This window comes from Filicampus tigris, chromosome 11, assembly GCF_054856515.1.
Source record: "Filicampus tigris isolate MCC_2025a chromosome 11, RoL_Ftig_1.0, whole genome shotgun sequence".
In the NCBI taxonomy this organism is placed as follows: Eukaryota; Metazoa; Chordata; class Actinopteri; order Syngnathiformes; family Syngnathidae; genus Filicampus; species Filicampus tigris.
This window is the reverse complement of record NC_141227.1, coordinates 21,017,659-21,033,528: the sequence shown is the minus strand read 5'-3', so window position 1 is coordinate 21,033,528 and position 15,870 is coordinate 21,017,659. Positions and strand designations below refer to the sequence as shown.

Sequence of the window (15,870 nt, the reverse complement as noted above, 5' to 3'; positions counted from 1 at the left end):
AAGGGCGAAAGTGGATTTTAATCCGGCCCACTAATTGGTCCTCGTGCGTGTGGCATGGTCACGAGACAGCCAAAATTCATCATCGGCACATTCATGGCGGAAGTGAGAACAAATCTAGTAAAAAAAGTAGTGTTTAGAATTCATATATTTTGTGTCAGTCACACTTAATTCAAGTGTACATCGGGCACCAGCGTATGGGCCTGTAAGGTTGATTTTTGACCCAACATAAAACATTATACTGGCATATAACCCAATATATAGTTAATATGAACCAACAATTGGGTTAATTTCCAAGAAATAACCCAGAATTTTGATCCAAAACAAACAATCCAAAAATTGGGTTGATGAAATAACCCAACTGTTTTTAGAGAGTTTTTTTTTTTTTTTTTGTGCGGTAGCCACTTTTCAATGACTCATGACTAGCGGTAAGGAAGAATAATTGCTCGATGGCCGTAAAATTTGCAGCGCTGCAGGAGGTGCCCCGGCTGGTCGGCCAATGTAATACACCACTAATTCGTATGCTTTGCAAAACAGCGGCGGGGCGAACGCATGCCTCGAAAAAAGGAGGAGCGTGAGACTTGGAACGCCAGGGTGGATCTTGGGATTGTGGCAACATAAATATAAATAGTCGTCATCCTCAAACTTTTACGGCACCTGTCATATAACTGCAGTCCCACATTCATATGACGAAGGAAAAAAAAAAAAAAAAAAAAAAAGATGACTATATTCATTCGCTAATTTCGCCTCTCTGTGGGAAAAAAATAAATAAAAAGCCGCAGTTCCAAAACAACCTCAACGAGCCAAGAAAGTGAGGCGTGCTCATGTGATTACACTACGGGAGCTACGTTTTGCTAAAGTTGACCGTAAATTACACGCACAACAACAAGGAGTTAGGGGAAAAAAAAAAAAAAAAAAGATGTTTCAAATGTTCCCTTGTGGCAAATGTTGGACGTCGGGACGCTCATTAAAAAAAAAAAAAAAAAAAAAGCAGATGAAGAAAGAGGACTGGGCTGTGAGCCTCAACTATTAGCCACGCCACTCGCTACACAGGCGTTAATTGCATCGCTTGCCCCGTAATGTTCGGGAATGCTTGTTTTGTAAACAGCCTCGTTTTGGAAAGACATTGGAAACACCTGTATGGAAAACTAGCAACTAGTAAGAAATTCAGCACACTTGTAGGATGACTGTGTCTTACTAATGACATTTTTTCCACTGCTGTCACACATTTCTGCATACAAGTAGGACACCTTTGGCATACTAGTAGGACAACAACATGTTACTAGTGAGGCCAAACAACTAGTGGGAATTTTGGTGCTACTAGTAGAGTACAGGAAGCTACTAGTGCTTGACACATACCTACTAAACAGTTTACTGGTAAGGTTTAATTGCGTGCTGGGAGGCCAAAAGTGGCATTTGTAGTGGAGAAATGTGTTACTGGTAAGACGAAATGCTCAAACGGTTTCGATATCATCCACTAGTGACACGATAGAAGTCTACTAGTGAACAACTTGCGTCAAACTGCAATGGAAGGCAGCAATGGCAAAAATGTGAAGAGTGAGACACTGAAACTGCATAAATATGGACTAAATACTCAAACAGCCTCAAAATGAGCTTTTAAGAATTTGCTTGATGTCCTTTACACCCATCTTAAGGTCCATGCACTAGTACGCTCTTCATCCTGACTAGTAAGACAGCTTTGGCATACTAGTAGTACAACTACATGTTACTACTGAGGCAAAACTGTGCACAAAACAACTTTAATACTGGCGTAAACCCCCCCAAAAATTAACATCTAGTACTTCACAAGCAGTACTAGTAGCGCCCAGATTTCTACTAGTGCACAATTTTGCCTCAATAACATAAAGTTGTAGGGTGAAGTTGTCCTACTAGTATGCAGACATGTCATTTGTGTGACTGTTGTTCGTTCTACTAGGGCTTCACAGGCATTCTACTACTGCGCTGGATTGTCTTACTAGAAAGGCCAAAGGGCGTACTAGTACATGGACCTTAAGAAAAACAACATATTACTAGTGAGGTAAAAATGAGCACTAGTTGACAACTTGCACTTCACAAATACTACTAGTAGCATGCAGATGTCAGCTAGTACACGGTTTTGCCTCTAGTTGTCCTACTAGTATGCCAAAGTTGTCCTAAAAAGTGTACTAGTTCATGGACCTGAAGATGGATATGGAATAAATGTTCAAAAGGCTTCCCATACACCTGTGCTGGGAAGTTTTGAAGCCGTAAGCCGGATCCCAGTCCATTTCTTCTTCTTCTTCTTCTTCTTCTTTCTCCTCGTTCATCTTTTCTTCTTCTCCTTCCTCACTCATTCTGCTTTCCAAACCATCTGGAAAATGTCTCCAGATGCTCATGATTCTTTATCTTCAAGAGGACAAGAGAAAAAAAAAAAAAAAAATTCTGAGAGCGCAAGGGCGGGTAAAAGTTCTGATTTGTTCCATCCCCCGCGCGAGTGAAACCACAGCCCTGCTCGTTAGATTCACAATCCATAACCTTTTACTAGCGACTGCAATTTATTTCCATTTTATTTGCACTATTTCCAATTTGTCAACACGCGCACGTTTCGACGAGGCCGGCTCTGCTGACTCGGCAGAAAATCGGGGGGGAAACGTTCGCGCTGCGCGTATACGTCGGACTGGCAAAGCGACACCACTTTGGCTGCTATCAAAATGGCTGGGATGCTTGTGGCTTTGTGATTAGGCTCCTGCGAAAACCGCAGGCGGCGCAGCCAAAAAAGCAGCCTGGGCAACAACAACGCGGGCATATTAGTCATCATCCCGAGACAAAATGTCCATCATTTTGTGTGGGAGCCACTTTCGCGGGCAATTGGGGCTTCTCGGCACATGGAATGAAATCCGCGGCCGCTTCGGGTTCGGTTATACCGGCCCCCGGATCGTCTGCGGGAACGACGAGAAAAAAATACAAATTAAAGAGTCATCTGAATTAAGATGTAAAGTGGTAGGTCAGTAGTTTAAAGAGGAAGTCAATCCAAACGTTTTTTTTTTCCAAGAATGTGTTCTATGCAAGCCCACGAGTTGAAACAGGGCATTCTGATAAATATTGCGTTGGTGGAATAAGTGTTAATCCACTTGTTTTTCGTCATCTCGGGGGGGCGGCCATTTTGTCTTCTGCCGACTGAAAATGACATCACAACTGCTCACAACGACCAATCACGGCTCAGATTCAGAAAACAGGTCAGCCGCAGGTGGTTTTTGTGAAAAAAAAAAACCATTTATAGAAAGGTGTTTAAAAATATGTAAGGCGTTTCTTTGTGAAAAACAATTACCATGTATAGTAAGGCGTTTTTGAAAAAAAAAAACAACCAGGTATATTAAGGCATTTTTTTTTTTTTTAAAACGACCATCTATATTGTAAGTCGTTTTTATGGAAAAAAAAAAAAAAAAAAAAAAAAAAAAAAAGACCATGTATAGTCAGGTGTTTTTTGTGAAAAAGAACAACCATGAATACTAAGGCGTTTTTTTTTTTGTTTGTTTGTTTTTTGTAAGACATTCCAAAAAAAAAAAAACATCCATGTATAGTAGGCGTTTTTGGTGAAAAAAAGTGACCATTTAGAGTAAGGCGTTTTGGGGAAAAAACATTTTTGTCACACTTCAATCACTTCAATCACACTTCGATCAATTGTATAGCCTACCTTGGCCACCTGGGGGCAGTATAGGACAGACAGACAGACAGGCGGCTATATAATGTGCAAGGTCGTCGGTGTGGACGTCTCAGGTCCTCTCAGGTCGATGCAAAGTGTAACGAATATATGACTGTGAATTTTGTCATATTGAATGTTTCTGCACTGTTTCTGTTCCATTACCAGTTGCTTAATAAAGGGCAATATATATGCATTTCCCAATATGTGTTAGCATTAGCATTAAGCTAGCGGAACGTGTCATTCTTTGTTTCGCATTTAATTTGGAAGTAAAGTTCAACTGGGAGTGGTGTTAAACAGCTAGAAACCTCTTTGTTAAGATATTTTTCACTTTTATTCACATGATATTTGTGACTATGAAGGGCAAGAGCAAGCGGTTGTCTACCACCAGTACCAGATGGCTTTGACTCCTCTTTGACCGGTGGGACTTTGTCAAGCGGCGGTAAAAAAAAAAACTAAAAAAAAAAAAAAATAGCCCATCTGTCCGGCAAACGCTTCCATATGGGTACAAAGAGAGCGCCGCATTCTTGTGGAAATGAAAGCTCGTCCTTTCATCTGAGAGACATAATCAATAAATGATAAGGCCCATGCCCGCTGGGCCCAAGCGCTAGTTAGTTTGAAGATAACTTAAGACAAGATTAGCGATGAGACCGTGCGGAGCGGGCGGGGGAGGGGAGTTTGGGGGTTTATGTCGGGTGAAAGCGACTCCGCACGCACCGAGGACCCCGAGTCTCTCGCCGGGTTAATCACGGGGCTCCTATCGCCTCTTGTGATCACTTCCTGCTGGCTTAGCTCGCGCGCATTTAAGCGGCGCTTGTTTTATCTGGAAGGAATGCTAATCAGGCCTGTACGGGAGCCAGCGCTTGCCCGACATCGCCAAATGACGCCATGTGGTCACTTTCAAACGGGACGACGGATGCTTTCGCAAGCACTACAATGCACAGAAAGACGCCAGGGCACCAAGATGAAAAGCCGTCTGAGCATTTAGTCAATACCCTTAATATCCAATTTGAAGTCCATGCACTAGTACACACTTTGTCCTCACTAAGTTTCAATCGTAGAATGACTGTTTCAGTCCTGTTTTTCCACAACTGGTCCCACTTTTACCCTCCTAATACACAATGAAAACTCACTGTACTTCACAAGTAACATCCCAAATAGAAGACATTTGTTGTGCTAGTAGCTTCCTTATCAAGGCTTTTGAATATTGATCACATTTATCCAACAACCTTGATATCCATCTTAAGGTAAGCTTCATGTACTAACCAGTATGCTATTTGTCTTCACTGGTAAGACAATTCAGCACACTAGTAGAACAACCGGGTCACACTAGTAATGTCTTACTAGTAACCTTTTATTCCTACGTCCAATGCCATTTTTAGCCTAGTATTACTCAATTGAACCTCACTAGTAAACTACCGTGGTGAACTAGTAACACTACAAGGTCCAACTAGTGAGTATGTAACGCACTAGTAGCCTCATCAAGGCTTTCTAGAAGGCTGTTTGAGCGTTTATTCGATGCCCCTGTACAGCGGAAACCCATTCGTCACAAGGATGATTTCAAAACACGAGTAAGTGGGGGGTTCTGAACAAACGCAAATGACAACAGCATCGGGGGGGAATACCACAAATAATCGGGTTTGCGTGAAGACTCTGTGAATGCCAAACCGCAAATGGCACTATATTAGATATTTGATACTACTAAATGAGTTTGAACATCTATTAGATCAATTACATATTGTTCTTTAACTGTTTCAAGAATTGAGATGACTCGGGAAAATGGCAAATGAGTTTAAAGCAACAGTCTGGGAAAATACAGTACCTTGATTTTCAAGTTTAACTTTTTTGGAAGTGATCACCTTTAAGGGGCACGGCCTAATGGGGAGCTGGATTCTGGTTGGTCGGTTAGTCTGCGTGTGAGTTGTGGGCTACAGCAGCAACATTTGTTTGACTTTTTGCCACGCTTAACAAACGGCATCTGTGGCTCTCCTTGCCCACACGCCAAGGCATCATATTACATTAATTGCTCAATTTTTTATTTTTTTTTTTAGAAAGCCAGTCTCAGTAGCTGTTAGCATCTCCTCCAAGCTGCTAGCGGGTGTTTTTATTTCATATTAGTGTGTTTGGTTGTCTGTCCAATTCAATAAAAAGTTGAAAATTCCCATCCTGTTTTTTTTTCCAACACTAAATTAACACCAAACTACTTTCTGCACTCCAAGTCCATTTATTGGAATGCGTTGGGTTCAACAATGAATATCAGACATGAACTGTGATGTCAATCAGTAATAAATCAAGTGATCATTTTGGACTTTGGTTTTTGGGGACACATGGCCCAATGTTTGTGATTTATACCTTTTTGTCTCGGTGTCAGCTGGGGATAAACTCGGTAATCCGACGTTTCCCACCCACAACGGCGGAGGAACACACACAGAGCGCATAACCTCAACAGAGGCATTTTTTTCTGCTTCTGCGGCTATTGGGTGTTTCCAATCATCGGCCTCGCCACAACACAGACGGCCAGAGCACGCCGAGTTGTTCCCTCTCTGCTTCTGGCAGTGGGAAAGAAACAGAGATGCGATCCAGGTTATAAATTACGCTCATTTGGTTGTTTACTAATAATAAAAACAAATTTTCGACGTGTCTTTTGGGAAGCGGCTCCCAATCTAATGACTGTGAGCGTTGCTTTCTTGGACCTTCGAAAGCTGCTGAAGAACACATTGGCTTGGTATTACAACAACCGCGTCTTTACAATTGACATGGTAACGTTACAAATCAAATTGGTGGACTAGGCAGAACATTTACTAATATTATTTGTAAACAGAGAGATTATTCTTGCGACCTTTCCTTTTTATTATAGAGTAAAAAAAAAAAAAAAAAGAGCAAAAATCGTATCTCTAATCTTTTTTGTTCTTTTTCTCTCCTTGTTTTTTAAGGTTATATTTTTATGATATAAAGATATTAATAAGACTAACCCTATCCGGAAAAATACATTTTACTTAAGAAAAAAAAAGAAATCTAATTATCTCAAATTTTTATGGATTAATTCGTGGGTTTTATTTCAAATGATGATTTCGCCCCTTCTTTTTCTTCCCAATTTGTATTAATTTTTCAAAATGTTTCTCTTTTTCTTTTTTAATAATATATTAAATACTACTTTCAAAACTATATTTTGTCTTATTTTTATTTATTTATTTTATCCATTTTCTTTTACTTTTATTAATTATAAAAATGCATTATAAAACAAATCTCTTTCGTTATTTTCATTCATTTTCATATTTGTGTTACCTTTTTATCCCTTTTAAAAATATTACAAAATATTAATCAAAACATCTAAAAGAAATTTCCCAAATGTAATCAAAATTAGCCATTCGTTTTATTTGTGCTTTTTAAAAAAAGATTGTTTGTTTTTTTTCTTTTAACACGCTTGTGACAATTTGAATGACACATTTTAAAAGTGAGCCGAGTTAAAACTGTTTTATTTATGTATGTTTTCAGATGGTTACCCTATTTTCACAATCGTACGACGATTAAAATATGAATTAAAACGCTGAATCACCAATATACTCTACAGTATTTATGGCACTTTTTCTTCAACATGTCTGTGCAAAAAAAATGGAAAAGTTATTCCAGATGATAAAGGTTTTATGATGGTTTCCGTTATTTCCACGGGGTAAAGAATATTTTTGAAATCCATATGCATCGTCCTGCGTCTTCGTCTGACTACCTTGACCTGGTCAACTTGTCATCAAAAGCCTTTTTCACTGCTGTTAATTTGTATTTCCAACATTGGCTTTAAAGTTAATAACTCTTCACCGCGGGGGGTTACAAGAGACACAAAACCCCCAAAAAAGGACACTGTTATTACTTCTGTCCGCTTTAAAGAGAAGTGAACTTGACCGCTGTGCCCATTTGCATTCAGTGGGTGTTTTCCTTTTGTCGCCTCATTTAGGCGCTCCTCAGATGTCGGCGTGAACAAATCAACATTAAGATAGTGAACTAATGTGCCTCTGAAGATAAAGCACCTTTGATATGACCCCCCGCGACTCGCACCGTCCCCGGCTTAAGCCCCGCCAGCGGGGGCAAGACAATCCCAAAGCCATTTGCCCCCCAGGGGAGATCAAAGGTGCCGACCACCTCCTTGTCATTCTGCTTGCAAAAGAGACCCCACCTTTGCAAAAGTCGCCGTACACAAATGAGATTGGAGGCCATTTTCCTTTGGTGGGGTTAAAGTGTTTTTGAAAGGAGGGACAACACAAGTAGGGGACATTAAAGGCTTTTGGGTGATGACGGAGAAGTGCTTGGACTGGAGGGAGTAAAGGGAGGAGGGGGTTTGCTGGGGTGGGGGGTGGGAGTGAAAGGAGGTGGCGAGTGGCGAAAAAGGGGTCTGGTGAGCGCGACAATGGACACACCGATCATTGAAGGCACTGCGCAAGGTTAAGTTTCTGTTTCTTGAGATGCAACAGAAACAGCAATACGGTTTATAAACTCCTATAACATCACTTTTGGTGAAAATGAAATGAAGACTCGTGCGCACGGCTCTCTGAAGAAGATGCTGAAGCGCTTGCTGCAAGCCGTTTGTCACTCCCAATTGAAGTTTACTGAAAAAAGTGACACATCACGCCACATGTTTCATCTAGCAAAGTCCGTTAGCTTAATGCTAACATGTAACGTGAAAGGGCTCGTGGAGATAAGCATCAAAATGTTGCTGTGATTATAAACCTTCAAACGACTGCTACGTTAGCATACACGGAGCTGCAACACATACAGAGCGTGCAATAATTCTCACAGATCTCTCTGCTCTGAATATAAAAACAGCAAAACTATCCATAATCGAGAGTCCTGTGATATTTGCTTCATTCATCAAGACGTTTTCCTCTGAAATCGGTTCGTTGAAACGTACCGTACGCCTCACACTTTTATCCTAAAACAGTTCAATATGATTTCAAACTCATCTTACATTGCACTTAAAAACAAATGGCTTATTGATGATTTTTAAATAATGCAAAAGAAGAATCCCCTTAACAGCCCAGGCTAAATTTAGCTCCTCCCCTACATACAAAGCTTTTCTCGGAGTTGAGATCCTTCCTTCCTCGGACCAATTACGACAATGTAAATATGGCTGGGTCAAAAAGTAAGCCAATTTGGATGAAATTACTCACCCAGCGCTCCCAAAAGGGACGGACGGAACCAATGTTGGGTCCTTTATACCCGACGCTTTCGCATTCGACCCAGCACATTCGGTCAAAATTTTGATCCAACAAGGGGTAAAAGTTACCCATGCTAATGAGTTAAAGCTACCAATACGTGTTACCAGGTTATCTGTATACTGTAGCTGTGGTTAAAAATAATACACTCTAAAAACAGTTGGGTCAAAAATAACCCAATTCAAATGGGTCAAAAACGTATTCCATTTTGAGGGGTTGTTTTGTGCAAAACAACTCAAAGAGTTGGGTCAAATTGACCTAAGTAGTGGGTTGGTCTCTTTTTGACCCAAATGTGGTTGTTTTGATTATTATTTTTTGTTAATTGGCAACCAGCTCTTCATCTTGCCCGAATCCAATCTTTAACCCAATCTTCTGGGTCAAAATAATGAACCCAACGCTGGGTAAAAGTAACCCAATCTACTCAGTAAGGGAGGTTAGTGGAAAAAAACTACAGCACCTTTTTAGTGTGTGTACTACATTCCTATTTAGACATGGATTTTTGGCACGAAAACCAGGATTGAGGTGTGAATTGGTGACTAGCGAGCCACAAACATTTGAGGGGTTGCTGTACTTAGGCAATGGATAACCCCCAAACTCCCCACCAGGAGGTATTTGCTCACGTCTCGGGGGAGGACTCATCTCCTGTGCAGGATTCCTTCGAAAATATCATCGGAGGGCTTCCGAGGGATTATTATTTCCTGCTTCTCCGATAACGGATGATGGGATCTCGTATCCAGCGACGCCAGCGGTATGCGCCGGCGCTTCTCCTCAAACAGCTGTTCCCCGGCGACGGTGACTTCATGGCACGTCTCTATGTTATATAACCGCATATAACATGACTGAATAGTCGCTCACAGTCCGTGTTCCTTTTCCACCGTTTATTTTCCTCTTTTGAGAACTTTGTAAATAATGAGTAAATTATATGTGTCAAGCGGCTTTGCGCAATGTGGTTGCGGCCGAGGCAGACTTTACACAGCAGCCAGGAGCTGAGCCAGCTCTGGCCGCTGTCCGAGTCCCCGCGGGCCGCCAGCAGCCGGCTCCCCGACCCGCCATAATGAAGCGTAGGCATTTTTTTTTTTTTTTATATATCAACCCAACACCCCCACCTCGCTCCCCCCCCCCCCCCCCCCCCAGCTGTAACTCCCCTCCACCCGGTGAATCTGTGCACTCCCTGCCCGTCTGGCATTGGATATTGGGATGATTTTAGATAAACAATGAGCATATTGTTTATTTGGGCAGCTGGTAAAGCGTCGAGCTTAATGTGGTGAATGCACCTGGAGGATGCAGGTGTCGAGGGGCTGGGAAGTAGCAAAGTATAAATACATTGTTACTGTACTTCAGTCGTTTTTTGTTTTTTTTAAGTATCCGTTAAGGGAAAAAAAGTTAACCCTAATTCAATAAAAACTTATATGAAAGTAGACGGATCACGTACAATCTGATGGCTCTAAGCAGTGTCTGGCTTTTTCTCCTTAGGCAAAATCACATAAGGGTGGTTCTCAGAAAAGCATGTAGGTCCAGGAGTGTGACAGCCCAAAAATGATCTTGTTCAAAACCATGTAAAATGAATATATGCTTCAAATCAACCCTTCCTGCAGTGTGCTATGAATAAATAAAGATAGTTCACTCAGACCTTTGCTCACAAGAGATTGTGGAATGTCGGGGTAGTCAAATTGTTTCAAATTGGAGCGCTTGGTACCTGAGCACTCAAGTAAAAAAATATATATATATATATATATATATATATATATATATATATATACAACCAATCATGGCTCAGATTCAGAAAACAGGTCAGCCGTGATTTGTCGTTGTGAGCAGTTGTGATGTCATTTTCAGTCGACGGAAGACAAAATGGCCGCCCCCGGAGATGGCTAAAAACGAGCGGATTAACACTCATTCCACCAACGCAATATTCATCAGAATGCCGTGTTTCAACTAGTGGGCCTGCTGGGAACATATTCTTGAAAAAAATATGTTTGGGTTGACTTCCGCCGAATATCCTCACACGAAAACCAAAGATTGTATGAAGTGATAAAATAATTCATTTACTGCAACTAAATTTGATGCAAATCATCCTTTGTTTAACTTGAAAGCTTTTATTTTATATTTTTGTTGAAAAAAGATATCTGTAATTCATACTCCTTACTTTGCCATCATTAGTTTACTTTTTTCAAACTTGGAACGTTTTTCCGATATAATAATGATTTTACCTTCTCTTCCACCCGAGTTTGAAAGTGTCAGTCACAAAGAAGATGCCACGTAAGGGAAAGTGCTTGGACGCGGCGGCCATAATTTACATTTGACTAGTTGAGATGATTCGAAAATAGTCATGGTGGAAATTCGGGCATCGTCACCATGATGATTGAGAAACCGGCTAATCGACCGACCTTTCTGTTGCTCGGATTAACGGAACGGACATTTGACTGACGGACGTTTTCGACGGTGAAACGGAGCCAAGCAAAGACAACCCAACCAAACCCTTTCAACATACCTTTGCGAAAATGTCTTCCACAACCACGATGACGGCGGTTTGGCTCTCAGTCCGTCTCTTTTCAAGTGGCTCCTCCACCGCCAGGCGGTCTTGCCATCTTCTCCGTACAGCTATTTATGACATCCACTTGATTTGTCCTCCTCACCCACAAGATCCGCCGGATTACGTTTGACAGCGGTGATGGAGAATGGTCTCTAGAGAGAGGTAACGTGCCAAGTTATCAAACAGGTATCATTTCGGTTTTTTTTCATCTAAATTCATTTCATCGTCAGTACTTTATTACTTTCACGTAAGCGCAGTACGTAGTTGAGTCGATTCTTCTGCTTTAACCGTCTCTACTTCTACTTCAGTGCGGCATGTGAGTACTTTCACCGCCCCGGGTTTGGCTTTGCCGAATAAACACGAGTCCAGCGTGTGAGTGAGCGTTTCAAAACAGCACGTGTTTTGCGGTATGGCTCCATACTCCGGCTTTCATGTCGTATTACTGTAACGGGCAGGCGACACAATAGAATACGACACTTGTCTCTCTTTGGGGCCCTGAGGCGGTCGCCGCTCCGGCGAAGTCAGAGCGAGCTTCTTCATGTGGTCTCCGGGGGTTGGTGGGGACTCCAATGGGCTATTATGACATCATGGCGGAGGGCGTGGAGACCACACGTCAGCCGGGCCGCCTCGTGGATGTCACGTGGAGCAGATGCAAACATCAGAGTGATGATCGATAAGGAAATTCATGTAATTGACTATATATTGATTGACTTGTTAATTGCACCTGTGCGCGGGCCAAATTAATAATGGTATTACTTTGTTGTGGCACGATGATGATAGGGAGCTATGTGGAAGTGGGTTGCGGAGCTTCATTTACAAAAAAAGTAGTGCTTTGCCGCCAACTGGTGGCATTTTCGTGCGACTGGAGTACATCGAAGCGAGTTGCGGATCTTCATTTAGACAAAAGTAGTGCTTTGCCGCCAGCTTGTGGCATTTCCGTGCGACTGGAGTACATCGAAGTGAGTTGCGGAGCTTCATTTAGACAAAAGTAGTGCTTTGCCGCCAACTTGTGGCATTTCCGTGCGACTGGAGTACATCGAAGTGAGTTGCGGAGCTTCATTTAGACCAAAGTAGTGCTTTGCCGGCAACTTGTGGCGCCTCGGTGCTATTGAACGACGTCAAAGTGAGTTGAGGAGCTTTATTTAGACAAAAGCAGTGCTTTGCCGCCATCTAGCAGTTAGGAGGTAAGTTGAGTTTAATTTAGATACTCTAAGTAATGCTTTGATGCCATCTTGTGGCATCTATAGGCCATCGAAAAATGTTTTTGGGAGGCGTGTCTATTTGTGGATTTTCTCTAAATCTGTATTGCTACTCACAGGCAAACAGTCGAGTACAGTGGTGCCTTGACTCATAATGTTAATTTGTTCCGTGAACCTGCTCCTAACTCAAAACACTTGTCGCTCAAATCGTCTTTCCCCAGTCAAACGAATGGAAATGCCGTTAATTCGTTCCAGCCCTCCAAAAAACGCCAACAAAAATGCACCGTTATGCTTTGTAATAAGAAAAACAGCACTCTACAGTATTGTACTTCATAAAAACATACAATTATCACATCATTGAATGGAATGTAAAGAATTAAACAATTATTAATCATGATTTCATGCATTCGCCGACAAACATTACCACCTGGGTGATAACGTATATTTGGGGCATTTATGCTCCGCTGCAAAAAAATGAAATATATCCGTGCGGACGAGTGATTGGGGACGACCAACTGTGCTAATGGACCAAAAAAGAAATTATTTCATTTCATCTATAGCTTTTAATTAAATGGTTACCAGAATTTTATTCTGCCAAATATCGGAATTGTCAACGATCTCAAAAAAAAAAATCCCTATCGGTCAGGCCCGACTTGTGCTCATGCCATCCAATTTGTTTCTATGTTTAAAAAAAACAAACATTGTGTCCAGGAACGGGCCACATTTTACTTGAGCGAGTCTAATGACAAACACATTGTCAACAACCGTCATTATCGCCACTTTTCCCCCCCGACGGACATTTTTTTTCCCTTGTGAACTTCCCTCAAACTTTGAGCTCCAACTTTGATCAACCCTGGACTTGTCTTCTTATTTCACGCCCATCTTACATCACAAAGCCACCCGACACACACCCGCACACTCGCCTCATTGTGCCGAACGAGTTGCGCTTTTGTCTAATTATCAGAGCGTTGCTCAATCAGGTAGCTCGTCCTCCTCTCACAAAGATGAATAGCGAGCATTGTGCTGAATCCTCCGCCGGGAAGCGATTGATGCCAGCACCCCAAGTTTTGACACCTCCTCGCGAATGTTTGTTGACACAAGAACTGGCTGGCTTTTTGGATCCGCAAAGTGCTCCTTTCATCTGACGCGACGACGCGCACGGCCTCCGTGGTTTTGTTCGCGTTTCCGGATGTCCGTCGAGACTCTCGGCTGGAAGACTCGCAATAACAATGGCGGATAGTCCAGGCGCTCGAGCTGGGGTGAGGGGGGGGGGATATAGTAAACAACGGCTGCTACGCAAACAGGAATGCCGTGGACTTTTATTGCCCAATTAAGTGTTATCGCAAGCGCATTATCCACTGCATCAACCAGACAGGTCTTAATCATCGCAAGCAAATAAAATGCATGATTAGGGACGGCTGACAGGTTTTATGTGGGATAATTGTGGGAATGCTGTGCGCCTATTGTGTTTTTATCTGGCTTAGTAGCGGTTTGAATTATGCAGCCGTGCATTTTCTATAGTGCTTGTTCTCATTAGGGTGGCGGAGCTGGAGCCTATCCCAGATGGTTTTGGACATAGGCAGTATAGACGACCGAGCATTCACGCCCACGTTCACACCTAAGGACAAATGAGTATCGGTATCAGTGTTGACATTGGGCCGATACCAGCCTATTTGACCAGTCACCGATACCCAAGCAAAGAAAATCGGACATCGATAGAGTCCTCCTCGGCAGAAGTTGGCGCTACGATGCAGCGGTTTGAGACATCGGGCAGTCATCATTTGCGTTAAATGAAATTGATTGGGTATCCGCTTCCATCGGAGGGCAAACAAGTCGGCTGTGTTCACTCGCACGACGGCGCAGAAGCCCCTTTCTACCGGCGCCCGTATGCCGAACCACCAAACGCCACCCATTCCCTTTTGTTCCTACTGCTCTCTTCCTCGGCTTTCTAAAAATAAGCATCGCCGGGGCTTTATTTTTGCAACAAAAAAAAAAAAAGATGCATCTTGTCGAGATGTGGGCGACTTCCTTTTGGAGCCAGCCAGCCCGCATCAACACTATCAATCCACTGTAGCGTTGAGGACGACATGCGCGTCGCAATGCAGAGTCATGTCTGTGGTATGACACCTTTGCTTGGTCAGGATGGCCAACGCGCTGCACTCCCTCTCCCCATGATTGGAGCGCGACCATGTATAAATGAGTAATAACAACCAGTGGGCGCATGATTGTACTGCTTGTTGTTCTTTTTACTGTTGACTCTCCCACTAAAAGCAGCATCTCGCACAAACACTAAAACGCACTCACTTTTCACTTTTTTGGCTTGGGCTGCATGCCTGTGGCTTGCGCTAGTCTGAGGTTGGTGTAATGATGACACACTCACACACACACACGCGCACACACACACACCACACACATAGCTTCCAGGACCCCCACAAACATGACTTGGCCCAGGGCTGCATGGTATATTGCAGTGCTGACAATGCTCCCCATTACTTTTAATTACTCAGCAGAAATCGTTTAAAGTGGAGCGAGTCTCTTACCCGCCTCTCGATATATCGGCGCGCACACCATTGCAGTGGTACGTACAAGCACATAGGGCATAGTACTTGGACAAAAAAAAACGGATTTTGCATAACCAAAACAACATTATTGTCCACTTGGGGTCACCAACCCTGACATACTGCACTGTATTATCTGTGACTTTGAGTGCGTATAGCGTTAAAAAGCGCGGCCTGGGCTGGTGAGTGACGTGGGTGTCAGTGAATAAAAGGAGAGTTGTGCTGTTGTGAGCTCAGGTAGCGGCTGGCTGTTTATTAGCTAACGTTTAGCCAGTCTGGGTGCTAGTTCTAGCCATTGTGTATGAATGTTTGTCACCTGTTCAATAAAGCGATTGAAAGTGATCTGGCGGCTGTGTCTATCCTTGACCACTTGTGGGTGGCATTACGATTTGTTGTTGCCCAAAAAACTGACAGATATCCCCGCGACCTTTGATTTTGGATGCTAATGATTTAATGATGCAGAAAACCACATTCAATATTTGCAGGATTTTTACAAACAATGTCGAGTGAAGTCATATTTATTTATATAGCCCTTAATTAATCGAAAGAAAGTCTCAAAAGGCTTCACAATCCCATAGTTGACAACTATTAACGACGTCCCCTGATCTTAACCCCCAGGAGGGCAAGGAAAAACTACAATAAGTTTTACCAATAAGATCAAACGACTTTGCAGTACATACGAGCGACACGTTTACTCCAC

The 15,870-nt window shown here is 42.5% G+C and overlaps 1 long non-coding RNA gene across 3 annotated transcripts in view; it reads right to left on the bottom strand.

The window, feature by feature from the left end:
* LOC147140108 (uncharacterized) overlaps nt 1-15,870 on the bottom strand; it is a 66,975-nt gene that overhangs the window by 50,350 nt on the left and 755 nt on the right. For 2 of the 3 annotated variants that reach the window (XR_015088720.1, XR_015088719.1), the window contains one exon: nt 11,372-11,565. This is a non-coding gene — a long non-coding RNA (uncharacterized LOC147140108). Of the gene's footprint in view, nt 1-11,371; nt 11,566-11,654; nt 11,943-15,870 lie in introns of those variants that run through there. The other variant, XR_015088721.1, reaches the window with a different exon arrangement.